This window comes from Hyperolius riggenbachi, chromosome 4 (genome assembly GCF_040937935.1).
Source record: "Hyperolius riggenbachi isolate aHypRig1 chromosome 4, aHypRig1.pri, whole genome shotgun sequence".
Taxonomy (NCBI): Eukaryota; Metazoa; Chordata; class Amphibia; order Anura; family Hyperoliidae; genus Hyperolius; species Hyperolius riggenbachi.
In genome coordinates, this window is record NC_090649.1 from 221,599,887 (window position 1) to 221,609,863 (window position 9,977).

A 9,977-nucleotide genomic window follows, 5' to 3' on the forward strand; every position below is an offset into this window, starting at 1 on the left:
CCCTGACTATTCTTCTGATCTCTGATTTTGTACTTTGTCATTCTGATACTCCGTTGCCAAACTCTGCTTGCCTTAAGACTCCGCATCTGCCTCCTGTCTCTGTACCTTATCTGTCTGTACGTTAACGACCTGGCTTACCCGACCTCGAGAACTATCTCTCCTGTTAAGAGATAGTTCACAGATCTGTCAGTGACACGCCCTCACTGGTGTCACTCACGTTCTGTCCTTCCCACACACAGTCTGACTCCTCCCAGTGGAGAGTCCAGACTACGGAAGGAACTTGCTGCTGAGCAGTATTCCTAGTTGCTCTAGCACCTGTTATCCATGTGCGGTCCTCAAAGTATTACTGTTGCACCAATACACTCTCATCACTCAGGTGCCCAGAGGTTAGAGATATATCTGATTATCGGTGATACTGCAGATCATCAATAATGTAGTATATATCTGTATTCTCGGTGATACTGCAGATCACTGGTAATCAGACCCTCTCTGTGTTACACCGATCGTTACAGAACGCCAGACCAAAAAATGCAAATGGACGCACACACTGACCGTCTGGGCGCACTTACCACTTCGGTGGATAACATCAACCAAGTGCTGGGTAATCACAAGACATTGATTGACGCCTTGTCCGGTTCTTTACAAACCCTCCAGATGGCTGTGGATGAGGTGCGATCCCCTCCAAGCACAGACATAGGTATGCCTGTCCCTGAAAAATGTTCTGGTCACAGATCTGACTTCCAAAATTTTAGAAGTAGAGTGTTTTCATACTTTGAGTTGAGACCTAGATCATCAGGAACTATGGCCCAAAGGGTCACATTTATTAAGACTTTGTTATCAGGCGATTCTCAAACTTGGGCGTACAGTCTACCCACCAGGGATTTAGCCTTAACCTCGGTAGATGAATTTTTTAAAGCCATGGCAATAATTTACGACGATCCAGACATGGCCTCGACCTCTGAGCGGAAGCTCAAGATGTTACGCCAAGGCAAGAGTCCGGTCGAGGAATATGCTGCTGAATTTAGGAGGTGGTCAGTTTTAGCCAGATGGGGCACCTATGCTCTTTTAGACTGTTTTCTATCAGGATTATCAGATGAGGTCTCTGATCTTATGTTAAGTCAGCCTGAACCTAAAACCGTTGATGAGGCCATCTCTTCGGCCATTAAGATTGATCATAGGTTACGCTATCAAAGGCAGACTCGGGGTAGAAATCAGGTAAAAATAGTGTCCTACGCTGCATCTCCGGTGATTCCACCTCCTCCCGTTTCACCTCCACCCGAGCCAATGCAGATTGGCCGGTCAAGATTGTCTCAAGTGGAGCGGAGACGCAGGATTTCGGAACAGTTGTGTCTGTATTGTGCCGAGGGGGGTCATAGAGTACGGAATTGCCCGAAAAAGTCGGGAAACGCTACTGCCTGGGAGTAGTTGGGGGTAATACCCTAGACGTACAACTTTTACCCCTAGAAGATAAACGGTTACTTCTCCCTTGTACGGTTACATGGGAGAATAAATCTGAAGCCTCTGAGGCCTTTGTTGATTCAGGCTCAGTGGCTAATTTCATGGATTACGAATTTGCTAAGAGATTAGGTATTCCGCTCACCCCGGTAAAACCACCCATCCAGGTTACAGCAGTGGATGACTCCCCCCTGCAACGTAACCATCCTCTGTCTCAGACACCAGAGGTGGAAGTTACTATAGAAGGTTCATAAAGGGGTATTCCACAGTCATAGCACCCCTTACCAGTCTCACTAAAAAAGGGGCAGATACTAACCACTGGTCCCCTGAGGCTCTGGATGCTTTCTCCACTTTGAAAAAGTTGTTTTGCTCAGCACCCATTCTGAGGCACGTAGACACATCTTATCCCTTCATTGTTGAGGTAGACGCCTCAGAGGTTGGAGTAGGGGCTGTGCTGTCTCAGCGCTCTGGGTTGCATGGAAGATTGCACCCATGTGCCTATTTCTCTCGTAGGTTTTCACCAGCAGAGAAAAACTACGATATAGGCAACAAGGAACTTCTAGCCATTAAATTGGCCTTTGAAGAATGGCGTAATTGGCTAGAAGGAGCAGAACATACTATTACGGTTTACACGGATCATACAAATTTGGAATACATTGAGGGGGCTAAGAGATTGAGCCCCCGTCAGGCTCGATGGTCATTGTTTTTCTCGAGATTTAGGTTTATAATTACGTACACTCCTGGTAGTAAAAACGTTAAGGCAGATGCCCTGTCCAGATGTTTTGAGCCAGAGACAGCACAGCCCTCAGACCCAGAGACTATTATTCCACAGAAAGTTGTGTTGGCTGCTACAGAAACTTAGAAAGACTGGAGGGAGACTTTGAGCCCGTTCCAACAGGACGTTCCTGAGAGAAAGCCTGAAGGGGTCATGTTTGTGCCACTGCCTTTTCGCCTCCAAGTATTGCAGATGTTCCACTCGCACAAGAATGCTGGACATCCTGGGGCCTCCAGAACACAGGACCTGGTTGCTAGGTGTGCTTGGTGGCCTTCATTGGCAACAGACTGCAAGGAGTATGTAAGAGAGTGTGCTGTATGTGCAAAAAGTAAACCCTCCCGTCTGGCACCTGTGGGAACGTTGCAGCCTTTGCCCACCCCGAGTGAACCATGGACCCACTTGTCCATGGATTTTGTGGGGGAACTTCCGAGGTCTGAGGGCATGTCGGTCATTTGGGTGGTGGTCGACCATTTCAGCAAAATGGCCCATTTTGTGCCCTTGAAAGGACTCCCCTCGGCCCAGGAACTGGCCGATCTTTTCATCATCCACGTTTTCCGACTACATGGTATTCCGGAAAACATAGTGTCAGATCGGGGAGTCCAATTTATTTCCAGATTTTGGAGGGCATTTTGTCATCAAATGGGCATGGAACTGTCATTTTCGTCGGGCTACCACCCACAGACCAATGGTCAGACTGAGCGAGTAAATCAGTCATTGGAACAATTTTTAAGATGTTATGTTGCGGATGCGCAAAATGATTGGGTCAAGTTCTTGCCATTCGCAGAATTTGCGCACAATAATTTGAAAAGCTCTTCCTCTGGATTTTCGCCATTTCAGGTGGTAACTGGAAAGTTGCCCAAGTTCTCCCCATTGCCAGTAGCTTCCACTCCGTTTCCAGCTCTGGAGGCTTGGCAAAAATCATTTAAAGACAATTGGGGGATTGTAAAGAATAATTTGGAAAGAGCTTTTCAAAGTCAGAAAGGTCAAGCTGACAAAAGACGTTCTTTAGAGTGGAAGTTCCGACCAGGAGATTTGGTCTGGGAGTCCACACGTCATCTGACCCTGAAACAACACTCGGCCAAGTTGGGTCCCAGGTTTGTGGGTCCTTTTCCAGTAACCAGGAAGATCAACAATGTTACTTATGTCATTGATCTTCCTTCCAGCATGCGTGGGGTTAGATCATTCCATGTGTCCCTGCTTAAACCAGCAGTCCATGTAGGTGCCACTCCTCCTCCTCCTGTGACGGTAGATGACCAACCTGAATACGAAGTAGAAAAGATTTTAGACTCACGTATAGTACAGAACTCAGTACAGTATCTAGTTCACTGGAAAGGGTATGGTATTGAGGAAAGAACATGGGTACCTGAATGTCGCATGCATGCGGACAAATTGAGAAGCGAATTCCACGCTTTGTATCCTGAGAAACCCGGTAGGAGCTGTCCGGAGTCCACTCCTCGGGGGGGGGGGGGGGGGGGGGTACTGTGAGAAAACGCGGAAGAGGCGCCGCAAGTACTCAGAGTGAGGCGGCTGATTCCGCGTCTAACATGGCTTCTGGCGTGCGTAGGCACGCGTGCACCAGCCGGGCGGAACGCGAAGAAACCGCCGCATGCCCAGCTGACAAGGCGGTGGAGTCCGCGTCCGACGCGGCAGGCTGTATGCATAGGCCTACTACTAAGACAGTGGCTGAACGCGGGGAAACCACCGCATGCTCGGATGGCGGTGCGGCTGGCCCCGCGCTCGAACCGGCAGATACCTCACGGTCTGACTCCTCCCAGTGGAGAGTCCAGACTACGGAAGGAACTTGCTGCTGAGCAGTATTCTTAGTTGCTCTAGCACCTGTTATCCAGGTGCGGTCCTCAAAGTATTACTGTTGCACCAACACACTCTCATTACTCAGGTGTCCAGAGGTTAGAGATATATCTGATTATCGGTGATACTGCAGATCATCAATAATCTGGTATATATCTGTATTCTCGGTGATACTGCAGATCACCGGTAATCAGACCCTCTCTGTGTTACACCGATCGTTACAGGGCCCTAAAGAGCGCCAAAGGTGGGTTTCTGCAATTCATATAGGACAAAGAGGCACATTCTGCATACTATCACCAGCCTCTGTGACTTATACTGTGCCCCCAGCCGCCCCCCCATGCTCTGCTGTCCCCCTTATAAAAACCGTCACGCTAGTGACACACAGATTGTCACTAGATGGCTGTTTACATTGATGCTGCCACTCTCCGCGGCTCCCCACCGCCTGTATATCACGGCTCCCTGCCTTGTCCATAGTCCATACCTGACTTGAGTCCTGGGATAGGCTTTCTTAGGGCAGAGGAGGCGTGGCCTGTGAGATGGAAAGGCTGCCAGGCTTAATACAGTCAGAAGGAGGTGGAGCTATGCAAATCATTTGGTCTGTCCCATGAGGCATTGCGCTGGCCAACTTTGATTATGAGGAGCCTTTTTTTTCTAATGATTATAAGATTAACGTTACATATTTAGGTGCAGAACTTTGCTAATGAATCTATGTAGCCAGACTATTGTAAAATTATAGTCTTTGTGTGGGGGTATGTTGTTGTCACCATAACTTGAATGATAAATGCGACTTTGGACTTTAAAATTGAGACTATTGTGTTTTATACCTGTGGATGTGTGGATGCCCCCCTGCTCAGCTGGTCCAGATAACAGGTGTACTATCTCTGATTTATATCGTCTCTTCCTACAAAAGTCCGGCCTGGCTTGTAATAATTCTTAGTCTTAAGTATTGAGGACAGAGGTATGTACACCCAGGTTGTCGAGGACCACATCCACCATATTTTTATACTGTCAAAGAATAGACTTAGTAGAGTATACCAGCGTAGTGGTTATAGGCATACTGTAAGGGCCCGTTTCCACTTGAGCAATGCAAGTTTGTTGGCGAAAATGCAGAAACGCATGCAGAAGCGAATTTTACGCACGTTTTCGCATGGGTTAGTAAGTATGCACATTTTAACCATGTCAGTACCTGTATGGTTTTAGGGCCCGTTTCCACTACAGCGAATCTGCATGCGTTTTATGCATGCAGATTTGCATATTGTACAGCGCCACGGAATATGTTGGCGCTTTATAAATCAATAATAATAAATAATAAATAACTAATAATACATGTAAGCGCACACAGGCACTGATATAGTTAAACTCGCATCCTTATACAGGAACGCGAAAACGCTTGAGAATTTGCATGAAAATTTGCATACAAATTTGCATGCGCATGTGAATTCGTTTATACGTTTTTCACATAGAAATTGCACCGCACTAGTTGAAATCACCCTTACATTGATTTTATGCAAAAACGTATGCGAATTTGCATGGAAAATTCGCAGTGCGAAAACGCATATGAATTTCCTATTGATTACATTGCATGCACAGGGCGGTGTGCGAATTCTGATGGCTCTGCTGTGCAGATTTTTCCTGTACAGAAAAACACTCTGTTGTCCTGACAAGTGGAAACAGGCTAATTAACTTGTATTGGTTATGCAAATCTGCGTGCAGAAAACGCATGCAGATTCGCGATAATGGAAATGGGCCCTAAAGAGAGCCAGAGGTGGGTTTCTGCAATTCATATAGGACAAAGAGGCACATTCTGCATACAACCACCAGCCTCTATGTCCTAATACTGTGTCCCCAGCCGCCCCTCCCTCCCCCATGCTCTGCTGTCCCCCTTATAAAAACCGTCACGCTAGCAACACACAGATTGTCGCTTGATGGATGTTCACATTAATGCTGCCACTGTCCACGGCTCCCCGCCTTGTCCATAGTCCATACCTGACTTGAGTCCTGGGATGGGCTGTCTGAGGGCAGAGGAGGTGTGGCCTGTGAGATGGAATGGCTGCCAGGCTTAATACAGTCAGGGTATGTTGTTGTCACCATAAGCTGAATGATAAATGCGAATTTGTCTTTAAAACTGAGCTTATTGGTTTATATACATGTGGATGTGTGAGGAGGTCTCAGCTGTTTCTGATGACAGGTGTACTATCTCTGATTTATACCTTCTCCTACAAAAGTCCTACCCGGCTTGCAAAAATTCTTAATATTTAGTATTGAGAGCAGAGGTATGTACACCTGGGTTGTCGGGGATAGTGTTGATCGAACAGTGTTCGCGCCAATGTTCAAGTTTTGGCAAATTTTGTGGTGTTTGAGTTCGCGGCGAACACCATCCGGACACCTCAGTGTCCGTGATGGATGCTCGGCCACGCGGCTCGAACTTGTCCTTGGCCGGACGTTCGGCCGAATGTTGTCACGTGTTCGGGTGCATAAACGCACGTGATTGGCTCCATTTGCTTTGGGGCTTAGCTTTGGGTAGGTAGGGAGTTTAGCGTAGCGTACTGTCAGCCAATGCCAGCCACAGGGCCCCAGCCTCCAGCCTCACCGCTGACAGCAGCACCCACAAAGCCTCACTGCTAGCCAGGCCAGCCACAGTGCCCCACCCTCACGCTGACAGCAGCACCCACAGAGCCTCACTGGTAGCCAGGCCAGCCACAGGGCCCCAGCCTCACCGCTGACAGCAGCAGCCACAGGGCCTCACTGCCAGCCAGGCCAGCCACAGTGCCCCAGCCTCACACTGACAGCAGCACCCAGAGAGCTTCACTGCCAGCCAGGCCACCACAGGGCGCCAGCCTCACCGCTGACAGCAGCACCCACAGGGCCTCACAGCCAGCCAGGCCAGCCACAGGGCCCCAGCCTCCAGCCTCACCGCTGACAGCAGCTGCAGCACCCACAGGGCTGTTAAAAATCCACACGTATTTTTAGAGACTTTTGCTGCATATTGTTTATTAAAAAAAACACCTTCGGTGCCGCCAAGTGGGATCACTTGCGTACCACAAATCCACACGTATTTTCAGTGACTTTTGCTGCATATTGTTTATTAAAAAAGCACCTTCAGTGCCGCCAAGTGGGATCACTTGCGTACCACCAATCCACACGTACAGTGGCTTGCAAAGTATTTGGCCCCCTTGAAGTTTTCCACATTTTGTCACATTACTGCCACAAACATGAATCAATTTTATTGGAATTCCACGTGAAAGACCAATACAAAGTGGTGTACACGTGAGAAGTGGAACAAAAATCATACATTATTCCAAACATTTTTTACAAACCAATAACTGCAAACTGGGGTGTGCGTAATTATTCAGCCCCCTGAGTCAATACTTTGTAGAACCACCTTTTGCTGCAATTACAGCTGCCAGTCTTTTAGGGTATGTCTCTACCAGCTTTGCACATCTAGAGACTGAAATCCTTGCCCATTCTTCTTTGCAAAACAGCTCCAGCTCAGTCAGATTAGATGGACAGCATTTGTGAACAGCAGTTTTCAGATCTTGCCACAGATTCTCGATTGAATTTAGATCTGGACTTTGACTGGGCCATTCTAACACATGGATATGTTTTGTTTTAAACCATTCCATTGTTGCACTGGCTTTATGTTTAGGGTCGTTGTCCTGTTGGAAGGTGAACCTCTGCCCCAGTCTCAAGTCTTTTGCAGACTCCAAGATGTTTTCTTCCAAGATTGCCCTGTATTTGGCTCCATCCATCTTCCTATCAACTTTGACCAGCTTCCCTGTCCCTGCTGAAGAGAAGCAACCACAGAGCATGATGCTGCCACCACCATAGTTGACAGTTGGGATGGTGTGTTCTGAGTGATGTGCAGTGTTAGTTTTCTACCACACATAGCGTTTTGCATTTTGGCCAAAAAGTTCCATTTTGGTCTTATCCGACAAGAGCACCTTCTTCCACATGTTTGCTGTGTCCCCCACGTTGCTTGTGGCAAACTGCAAACGGGACTTCTTATGCTTTTCTGTTAACAATGGCTTTCTTCTTGTCACTCTTCCATAAGAGCCAACTTTGTGCAGTGCACGACTAATAGTTGTCCTATGGAAAGATTCCCCCACCTGAGCTGTAGAGCTGCAGCTCGTCCAGAGTCACCATGGGCCTCTTGACTGCATTTCTGATAAGCGCTCTCCTTGTTCGGCCTGTGAGTTTAGGTGGATGGCCTTGTCTTGGTAGGTTTACAGTTGTGCCATACTCCTTCCATTTCTGAATGATCGCTTGAACATTGCTCAGTGGGATGTTCAAGGCTTTGGAAATCTTTTTGTAGCCTAAGCCTGCTTTAAATTTCTCAATAACTTTATCCCTGACCTGTCTGGTGTGTTCTTTGGACTTCATGGTGTTGTTGCTCCCAAGATTCTCTTAGACAACCTCTGAGGCTGTCACAGAGCAGCTGTATTTGTACTGACATTAGATTACACACAGGTGCACTCCAATTAGTCATTAGCACACATCAGGCAATGTCTATGAGCAACTGACTGCGCTCAGACCAAAGGGGGCTGAACAATTACGCACACCTCACTTTGCAGTTATTGATTTGTAAAAAATGTTTGGAATTATGTATGATTTTCGTTCCACTTCTAACTTGTACACCACTTCGTATTGGTCTTTCACGTGAAATTCCAATAAAATTGATTCATGTTTGTGGCAGTAATGTGACAAAATGTGGAAAACTTCAAGGGGGCCGAATACTTTTGCAAGCCACTGTATATTCTGTGACTTTTGCTGCGTATTGTTTATTAAAAAAAACACTTTCAGTGCCGCCAAGTGGGATCACTTGCGTACCACCAATCCACACGTATTTTCAGTGACTTTTGCTGTGTATTGTTTATTAAAAAAGCACCTTCAGTGTCGACAAGTGGGATCACTTGCATACCACCAATCCACACGTATATTCTGTGACTTTTGCTGCGTATTGTTTATTAAAAAAACACTTTCAGTGCCGCCAATTGGGATCACTTGCGTACCACAAATCCACACGTATTTTCAGTGACTTTTGCTGTGTATTGTTTATTAAAAAAGCACCTTCAGTGCCGACAAGTGGGATCACTATAGTACCACCGATCCACACGTATATTCTGTGACTTTTGCTGCGTATTGTTTATTAAAAAGAAACGTTCAGTGCCGCCTAGTGGGATCACTTGCGTACCACCAATCCACACGTATATTCTGTGACTTTTGCTGCGTATTGTTTATTAAAAAAAACACTTTCAGTGCCGCCAAGTGGGATCACTTGCGTACCACCAATCCACACGTATATTCTGTGACTTTTGCTGCGTATTGTTTATTAAAAAAGCACCTTCAGTGCCGGCAAGTGGGATCACTTGCGTACCACCAATCCACACGTATATTCTGTGCCGCCAAGTGGGATCATTTGCGTACCACCAATCCACACGTATATTCTGTGACTTTTGCTGCGTATTGTTTATTAAAAAAACACTTTCAGTGCCGCCAAGTGGGATCACTTGCGTACCAGCAATCTACACGTATTTTCAGTGACTTTTGCTGTATATATATATATATATATATATATATATATATATATATATATATATATATATATATATATATAATATTTCATCTTTGTGACTAAGTAATGACTACTATGAAGAAATCCAGTGAAAGAGGGAGGGGCAGGGGAAGAGGTGTTTCCCCTGACGGTTCACGTAGAGGCCGTGGTGGCACACCTAAGAAAACCCCCTCAATGCCGCCCATCTGCCCCAGTCAAAAAACAAACCTCACTAATCCAAAAGAACGGGAAGATTTAATGAATTGGTTGACCTCTCAAGCGTCCAGCAGCGGGTTAAGCACCAGTCCATCCTTGTCAGGCACGAAGTCTTCTGCCAGTTATATGGAGCCAGTGGGAACAAAGGTGACACAACCAGCAGCTACAACA